The sequence below is a fragment of the Bos taurus genome, chromosome X (assembly GCF_002263795.3).
Source record: "Bos taurus isolate L1 Dominette 01449 registration number 42190680 breed Hereford chromosome X, ARS-UCD2.0, whole genome shotgun sequence".
Lineage (NCBI taxonomy): Eukaryota > Metazoa > Chordata > Mammalia > Artiodactyla > Bovidae > Bos > Bos taurus.
Genome location: NC_037357.1, coordinates 129,355,368 through 129,364,806, shown reverse-complemented (window position 1 = coordinate 129,364,806; position 9,439 = coordinate 129,355,368). Strand labels below are relative to the sequence as shown.

Here is a 9,439-nt window from a genome sequence, read left to right as displayed (position 1 = left end):
TCAGTTTCCTCACCTATAAATGGGATGTTTTCTAGCTCATTGAATTACTTTGAGAATTAAATGAGAAGCACTTTGTGTCTGGCACATTATAAGAACTCAATAAATACTAGCTAATATATTATTTGATGCTGAATAAATATTGCTTGAATAACTAAACTATGGAAGGGGCTTGCAAACAGCACTTCATTCTTCACAGTGGGTTCAAGGACATCTGAGAAAACTGGTAAAAGAAACAACTTCTTGTTCTTTCCATGTCTTCACTCCCACCTTTTCTGTTTGGCTAGCTGGAGGGCTCTTCCTCCCTCCTTTATCCGGGGAATTATGCAGCCTGCAGAGCTAGCTCAAATGTCATATCATGTGTGACACAGGCCCACAGCTTTCCCCCCTGTGTATACATCTCCTATTGCTCTTCTAATATTGCATTATATCAATTGTTTGCCTGTCTTCTTTACCAGACTTAGAATGGTGGAGAGACAGGATTTGGCCTTTATTATCTAAATATTTCATTTTAACATGAACTCTGCCTAGAAAGTTATTTATCAGATATTTTGCTTTTTGTGTGTGTGGGGGGTGGGATGTATTATGTCTTCAAAATCCTGTATTTTACATTCCTAGCACATCTCAGTTTGAATTAGCCACATTTCAAGTACTTAATAGCTACATACAGCTAATAGATATTGGATTGGATAGCATAGTTCTAAAGGCTCCATCTCCTATATTCTCATAGCACTAAAGAATATCTCAGTTTTAGTCCTTATCACAGACTATGTATATTACCAATCATCTCTTCATGGGTCTGTTTCCTATGAACATGTCTAGGATGAGGATTTTGTCTTATTTATCTTTTCATCCCCATTCCTTGATGGAGACCTTACATATATTATTTCTCAATACATAATTATCCAATGGAATATGATAGCTATCATTTATTAAGCCACTACTAGGGACCTGGAACTTTATACTGGGTATTTCATTTAATCACTACAAAACCTTGAACGCTCAGTAGTCATCCCCAGTTTGCAGATAATATAATGGAGACTCAGAGAGTTTAAGTAACTTCCTGAAAGAAAGTTACAAGTAGCAGAGCTGGAATTGAACCCTCTTGGCTCTAAAATTGGAATGTGACTCTCACCAATGCATGCGCCTTCTATCCCAGCTTCATTCTAACTGGTTGACCTTTGGCATCACAGTGAACTTGAGCCTCAAGTCTCCATTTGTAAAATAACTAATAACTGCAATAACTAGGGTCTAGGGTCTCTTTCAGTTCAGTATGCCTCCATTATAACTTTTTACATATAATTGAGTCAATTTTTCTTACATCTAAGTTCTTTTCCAGAAAATAAAATATCTTTCAAATTAGGTAGACGTATATGTCATCTAGTTACCTCCAAAAAGTAATATACTCACCTGATTTTATTGTAAGAAAAATGAACAAAAGTTAAATTTATAAATGGTATGATTTTTCTTTTCTCTTCTGCACAAGAAAGTAAAGGTTGTTTTATTGGCATTCTTTGTTGTTGTTCAGTCACCAGTCGTGTCCGACTCCATGACCCCATACACTGCAGCATGCCTGGCCTCCGTCCCTCACCATCTCTCAAAGTTTGCCCAAGTTCACGTCCATTGTATTGGTGATGCCATCCAGTCACCTTATCCTCTGACACCCTCTTCTCCTTCTGCCCTCAATATTTCCCAGCATCAGGTACTTTTCCAAACAGTCAGCTGTTCGCATCAGATGACCAAAATACTGGAGTTTCAGCTTCCACATCAGTCCTTCCAACGAGTATTCAGGGTTGACATTCTTTACTTGATCCTAATTCTTTATTATTGGTTTTCCCATTTAATTAATCTGAAGAACTTTATTGAACTCTGAGGTTATGCCTTATTTTAACAAGGAAAGCATTCATTTCCCCCGAATATTCTCTTCCTAAGTCTCACAGTCTTCCCTTTACTAGTTAACACTTATTAACAAAGCTAAGGGGCACTAAAAGAAGCTTTTACACAGAAAAAGAAAATCAAGTGGGAATGTCTTTCATATTAATTTCCTCATTGGACTAGGACGTCTCAGTCTCAAAGTCCCCTCTAGTTTTAACTTCACATAACTTTCCTAGAAATTGTGTAATAATGGTTTTACACATTCAAAGCTTTCTGAAAGTGGAATTCATGGGCAGTTATTGATGAATATACTTGGTATTCTATGTTTCTAGAGCAGGGGTTGGCAAACTTAGACTGTGGGCAAAATCCAGCGTGCTGCTGGTGTTTGTAAATAAAACTTTATTGGCACACAGATATGCCAATTTGTTTATGTATGGTCTATGATTATTTTCAGGCTACATAGAGCTGGTAAGGTTGAAAACATTTATGATCTGATCCTTTATAGAGAAAGTTTGTTGACCTATGTTTAGAGCACATTACTTTGGTTTGCCAAATATCTGTGGGAACAGCCTCCATCATTAAGTATATCAAGATTCTGAAATGATCTATAAGATTTTTTGGAAGTTCATTAAAAAAACCCCAGCTCGAATCTATGTCTGGCAAAAGTTTAAGAAGAAAGAGCAAGTCATCTCTAGATTTACTTTGCTGGATGATAGTTACCTCATGCTGGTTGACATGCAGATGGGAAAAAATGGGCTATGGTTATTAGGAGGAATTCAATTACAAAACTTCTACTTATCATTTCTGTGGTTTTACTATATAAGGGAAATAATTTTTATTAGCCTCTTTGTCTTTAATTATAATATATGACTGATGATAGTACAAAGCTCCTGGGCTGTATGAATCTTAAATGAATTAATACACATAAAGTGCTTCTAATAGAGCCTGGCACTCAAAGAACATTCACCATTATTAGAGAGCTATTTCAAAGGAAGCAAAGCACTCTAGGCAAACATTTTCCCCCTGAAGTTACTCTAGATTTCAGTTTAGATGATGAACTAAAGCAGTCTCCATCAAGATTATGTTTATCTTTGTCATTTAGAATCCTATGCTGACATCACACAAGAAAAAAAAAAAACTATATGAGAGAAAATTAATTATGTTTGCAGAGACTCCATTTATTATTAAAACATATTCTGATGATGCTCTAGCTGTCATAGCCTGAGGGAAGTAATGTACAAACCAAAGCAAATCAGCAAATTTGAATGCTATTTTCTAAGCACAACATATTAGGGAGCCCATGTTACTAGACAGATATCAAGTTTTGGGGACTCCAGGAAAAGAATCCATCATCCTGTAGAACAAAATGAAACTATAAAATGGGGGGAAATCTTGCTATTTACTCTAAGTGTCACCAGGGCTAGTTATCGTTTTGGCTTGAAGGAAATAGCAGCTGCTCTTAGAGTCCTGCTTGCATCACCTTGGCACTGATGTATAAGACAGCTTGACTTTCAACTGTCAGCACTGGTGATCTTTTATGGATCTCTCTGGCCACTGAATCCCTTCTGTCTGCCCACATACAGTAGGCTAGGCATGCTGGAGAATTAACATCCTCTAGGTACAGCCTTCAACCAATATCTAATGGGAATTGGCAGATAGATATTCCAACTCTCTTGCCCTTCAGATGTGCTATTTCTGAGGTGTGTGTTTTAGACTGGCTCCCAGAGCTCCCCAGTGGGATTAAGCTCTAGCTTTCCAAAGCAGTAACTTGCTTCACCATAATCCCTTTCTTGGCTTTCTCCCCATCCCATGTTACTTTCTTCTCTGCTTCGAACATTCCTTGAAAGAAGTGAAAGTGAAAGTGTTAGCCACTCAGTCGTGTCTGACTCTTTGTGACCCCATGGACTGTAGCCCACCAGGTTCCTCTGTCCATAGGATTCTTCAGGCAAAAATAGTGGAATGGGTAGCCATTCCCTTCTGCAGGGGATCCTCCCAACCCAGGGACTGAACCCACGTCTCCTGTGCTGCAGGTGAATTTTTTATCATCTAAGCCACCAGGGAAGCCCTATGGTCCTTGAAACTACCTCCCAAATATACTTCTTGCATTTGAGGCCTTATCTCAGAATTGGCTTCTGGAGAAACTGATGTGAAAAGGGTGGGAATCTGTTGTACAGTTTTGAATTGCATCTTATTGCTGTATTTACATTTACAATTCATAAGAAGACTCATAAGCACATAACTGAATAGGTTGACTATATAATGACCAATCATTTTAACTATAAAAACAATTGATTTCTCTACAAAAATCAATTGAATCCATTTTTCAGACACAAGTGCAAAGGGTATAGTATGGTGGGTATAAAATTTAGGTTCCCTTAGAAAAAGCCTTTTAAGCCTTTTCCTAAGCTCAGATAGTGAATCACAAACCTGTTGAGGTGTGCATAGAAATATATTTGCTCCATATCCAAGCCTATTTACATCCTATAAAATTTATCCAAACTTTCTATGTTGGCTATTATCATCTTGTTTTCATTTTTGGAAATAAAACAAAAACAACCACACATGTGAGCTATAGAAATAATACTGAACAGAGATTCTTAATTCTCAGTCTGTTTATAGCAGTCGTTCACAGCTGGGCTTCAGGGAATCAATGAAATCTCTGGAATTGCCTGTAAAATGTGACCATGCATGTATTTTTCTGGAGAAAGTTTCTTAAGATTGCACTGGGAAAAAAAGAAGAAAAAAAATATTGCATTGGATTCTCAAAGGTGTGTATGACTCAAAATACATGGCAGAGGGCAACCACATTAAAGCTATCAGAATTGATTCGCAAGGGCTTTTACATGCATCCTCCAAGAAATCTTTAACAATATAAAAACATAAAAATTAAAGACTGGTTTTGATCATGGCAGAATTATGGCTACTGGATTTATCTTTTCAGCATAAACAACTATCAAGCTGCACAAAATACATGAAGTAACTGGTTGGAAGCAGTAGACAAAACAGGGGGTTTTTGATCTTTGAGAGAAGGAGATGCATGAGGTAAGCCTCATATTTGCTCGGTTTTTTTGCTTGAGTAAACTTTTCAAACTACAGCAGGGAAGTAACCCAGACAGAGAACAGCAGTCTTGTTGGGGTTCAGGAAACAGAGATCAGATATCAAAATTGCTAAATTGGCTGGACTTTGCTGGATAGAGGGACCTGAGCAGAGCAGGAGTTGCAGAAATCTGTAGAGGTGACCCCTTTAGTCAAATACAAGCTGCACAGGCATAGGGCAAGACTACAAGCTCTAGCAGAGAATAGCTGCTGGGAATGTGGGAGATGACAGAGACACAGGAACAAATAGAAGAATGTCTTTGTGATGATGGGATAGACAAAGATTTTTCAGACAGGACACAGACAACACTAACCATAAAAGAAAAAAAATTGATAAATGGAACTTCATCAAAGGTAAAAACTGCTGCTTCTCAAAGACAGTATTTAGCAAACGAATAGGCAAGCTACAGAGGGGGAAGACATATTTACCAAATATATATCAGATGAAAACTAACATCCAAGATCTAGAATGAGCTCTCATAACTCAAAAATAAACAATGAAATAAAAATAAATTAAAAAATGAGACAATTCACAAAGAGGCTATACAGTTGGGCAATATGTACATGAGAGCTTGATCACCATCTTTCATTATGAGGAAAATACAAATTACATTCACGCTAAGATTCTACTGCACACTCATGAACATTCAAAGAGGGCATTGAGCAACTGGGGCTGGCATAGATTGTTTTGTGGGAAAGTAAAAGAACATGACAACTTTACACAATTGGCAGTTTTTTACAAAGTCAAACATACACCTACTCTGCCGCTGCTGCTGCTAAGTCGCTTCAGTCGTGTCTGACTCTGTGCGACCCCATAGATGGTAGCCCACCAGGCTCCCCCGTCCCTGGGATTCTCCAGGCAAGAACACTGGAGTTGGTTGCCATCTCCTTCTCCAATGCATGAAAGCGAAAAGTGAAAGTGAAGTCTCTCAGTCGTGTCCGACTCTTAGCGACCCCATGGACTGCAGCCTAGCAGGCTCCTCCGTCCATGGGATTTTCCAGGCAAGAGTACTGGAGTGGGGTGCCATTGCCTACACCTACTCTACGACCCAGTAATCCCACTCCTAGGTATCTACTCGAGGAATGAAAACACATTCACAGAATGACTTTTTCAAGAATGTTCATAGCAGGTTTATTCATTACAGCCTTAAACTGAAAACAGTCAAATGTTCATCAACAAAAGAAAGGATAAAACAAATTGTCTTAAATCTGTATAATAGACTTCTCAGTTCAGTTCAGTTCAGTTGAGTTGCTCAGTCATGTCTGACTCTTTGTGACCCCATGAACTGCAGCACGCCAGGCCTCCCTGTCCATCACCAACTCCCAGAGTTCACTCAAACTCATGTCCATCAAATCGGTGATGCCATCCAGCCATCTCATCCTCTGTCGTCCCCTTCTCCTCCTGCCCCCAATCCCTCCCAGCATCAGAGTCTTTTCCGATGAGCCAACTCTTCGCAGGAGGTGGCCAAAGTATTGGAGTTTCAGCTTTAACATCAGTCCTTCCAAAGAACGCCCAGGACTGATCTCCTTTAGAATGGACTGGTTGGATCTCCTTGCAGTCCAAGGGACTCTCAAGAGTCTTCTCCAACACCACAGTTCAAAAGCATCAATTCTTCGGCGCTCAGCTTTCATCACAGTCCAACTCTCACATCCATACATGACCGCTGGAAAAAACATAGCTTTGACTAGATGGACCTTTGTTGGCAAAGTAATGTCTCTGCTTTTGAATATGCTATCTAGGTTGGTCATAACTTTCCTTTTATGCACACTCATGAACATTCAAAGAGGGCACTGAGTAACTGAGGCTGCATAGATTGTTTTGTGGGAAAGTAAAAGAACATGACAACTTTACATGGCTGCAATCACCATATGCAGTGATTTTGGAGCCCCCCAAAATAAAGTATGACACTGTTTCCACTGTTTCCCCATCTATTTCCCATGAAGTGATGGGACAAGATGCCATGATCTTAGTTTTCTGAATGTTGAGCTTTAAGCCAACCTTTTCATTTTCCTCTTTCACTTTCATCAAGAGGCTTTTTAGTTCCTCTTCACTTTCTGCCATAAGGGTGGTGTCATCTGCATATCTGAGGTTATTGATATTTCTTCCAGAAATCTTGATTCCAGCTTGTGCTTCTTCTAGTCCAGCGTTTCTCATGATGTACTCTGCATATAAGTTAAATAAGCAGGGTGACAATATACAGCCTTGACGTACTTCTTTTCCTATTTGGAACCAGTCTGTTGTTCCATATCCAGTTCTAACTGTGGCTTCCTGACCTGCATATAGGTTTCTCAAGAGGCAGGTCAGGTGGTCTGGTATTCCCATCTCTTTCAGAATTTTCCACAGTTTATTGTGATCCATAGAGTCAAAGGCTTTGGCATAGTCAATAAAGCAGAAATAGATGTTTTTTTCTGGAACTCTCTTGCTTTTTCCATGATCCAGCGGATGTTGGCAATTTGATCTCTGGTTCCTCTGCCTTTTCTAAAACCAGCTTGAGCATCTAGAAGTTCACGTATTGCTGAAGCCTGGCTTGGAGAATTTTGAGCATTACTTTACTAGCGTGTGAGATGAGTGCAATTGTGTGGTAGTTTGAGCATTCTTTGGCATTGCCTTTCTTTGGGATTGGAATGAAAACTGACCTTTTCCAGTCCTGTGGCCACTGTTGAGTTTTCCAAATTTGCTGGCATATTGAGTGCAGCACTTTCACAGCATCATCTTTCAGGATTTGAAATAACTCCACTGGAATTCCATCACCTCCACTAGCTTTGTTTGTATTGATGCTTACTAAGGCCCACTTGACTTCACATTCTAGGATGTCTGGCTCTAGGTGAGTGATCACATCATCATGATTATCTGGGTCGTGAAGATCTTTTTGTACAGTTCTTCTGTGTATTCTTGCCACCTCTTCTTAATATCTTCTCCTTCTGTTAGGTCCATAACATTTCTGTCCTTTATCAAGCCCATCTTTGCATGAAATGTCCCCTTGGTATCTCTAATTTTCTTGAAGAGATCTCTAGTCTTTCCTATTCTGTTGTTTTCCTCTATTTCTTTGCACTGATCACTGAGGAAGGCTTTCTTATCTCTTCTTGCTATTCTTTGGATCTCTGCATTCAGATGCTTATATCTTTCCTTTTCTCCTTTGCTTTTTGCTTCTCTTCTTTTCACAGCTATTTGTAAGGCCTCCCCAGACATCCATTTTTCTTTTTTGCATTTCTTTTCCATGGGGATGGTCTTGATCCCTGTCTCCTGTACAATGTCACGAACCTCAGTCCATAGTTCATCAGGCACTCTATCTATCAGGTCTAGTCCCTTAAATCTACTTCTTACTTCCACTGTATAATCATAAGGAATTTGATTTAGGTCATACCTGAATGGTCTAGTGGTTTTCCCTACTTTCTTCAATTTAAGTCTGAATTTGGCAATAAGGAGTTCATGTTCTGAGCCACAGTCAGCTCCGGGTCTTATTTTTGCTGACTGTATGGAGCTTCTCCATCTTTGGCTGCAAAGAATATAATCAGTCTGATTTTGGTATTGACCATCTGGTGATGTCTGTGTGTAGAGTCTTCTCTTGTGTTGTTGGAAGAGGGTGTTTGCTATGACCAGTGCATTCTCTTGGCAAAACTCTATTAGCCTTTGCCCTACTTCATTCCATATTCCAAGGCCAAATTTGCCTGTTACCCCAGGTGTTTCTTGACTTCCTACTTTTACATTCCATTCCCCTTTAATGAAAAGGACATCTTTTTTGGGTGTTAGTTCTAAAAGGTCTTGTAGGTCTTCATAAAGTGAAGTGGAGTCGCTCAGTCGTGTCCTACTCTTTGCAACCCCATGGACTGTAGCCTACCAGGCTCCTCCCTCCATGGGATTCTCCAGGCAAGAGTACTGGAGTGGGTTGCCATGTCCTTCTCCAGGGGATCTTCCCGACCCAGGGATCGAACCTGGGTCTCCTGCTTTCCAGGCAGACGCTTTAACTTCTGAGCTACCAGGGAATGGTCTTCATAGAACCATTCAACTTCAGCTTCTTCAGCATAAAGAAGAATGAGTTCCTTATATACACAACACTGATGACTATAAAAAAAATGTCATGTTGTGTTACACAGCCAGATGCAAAAGAAAACATGTTGCATCATTCCATTCATATCTGAAGTTCCAGAATTTGCCAAAATAATCTATGGCAATGTTACAACTGAGGTTGCTTCTGAGGGCCAGTGCAGACTGGAGGGGCACAAGGCAATATTATGGGGTCATGCTAATATTCTATATTGTGCTAGGTATTTGGGTTACACAGTTGTATCCACCTATTACAATTTATCAAACTATAGTCCTAAAATCTATGTATTTCACCATATGTAAATTCTACCTAAGTTGAAAATTAAGAAGCAAAAGTCAAAGCTAAAGCCCATTCTAGTTTAATTGCCTACTTCCCTTGCAGATAATTTTTTTTTTTTCTGTAACAAAAGAATTGAATGGGTAACA

At 39.4% G+C, this 9,439-nt stretch overlaps 1 non-coding gene across 1 annotated transcript; it reads right to left on the bottom strand.

Moving 5' to 3' along the window:
• Positions 1 to 8,880: 8,880 nt before the first annotated feature.
• On the bottom strand, positions 8,881 to 8,952 carry TRNAS-GGA (transfer RNA serine (anticodon GGA)). The gene has a single exon. It is a non-coding gene; the product is annotated as a tRNA-Ser (tRNA).
• Between the last annotated feature and the right edge of the window lie 487 nt (positions 8,953 to 9,439).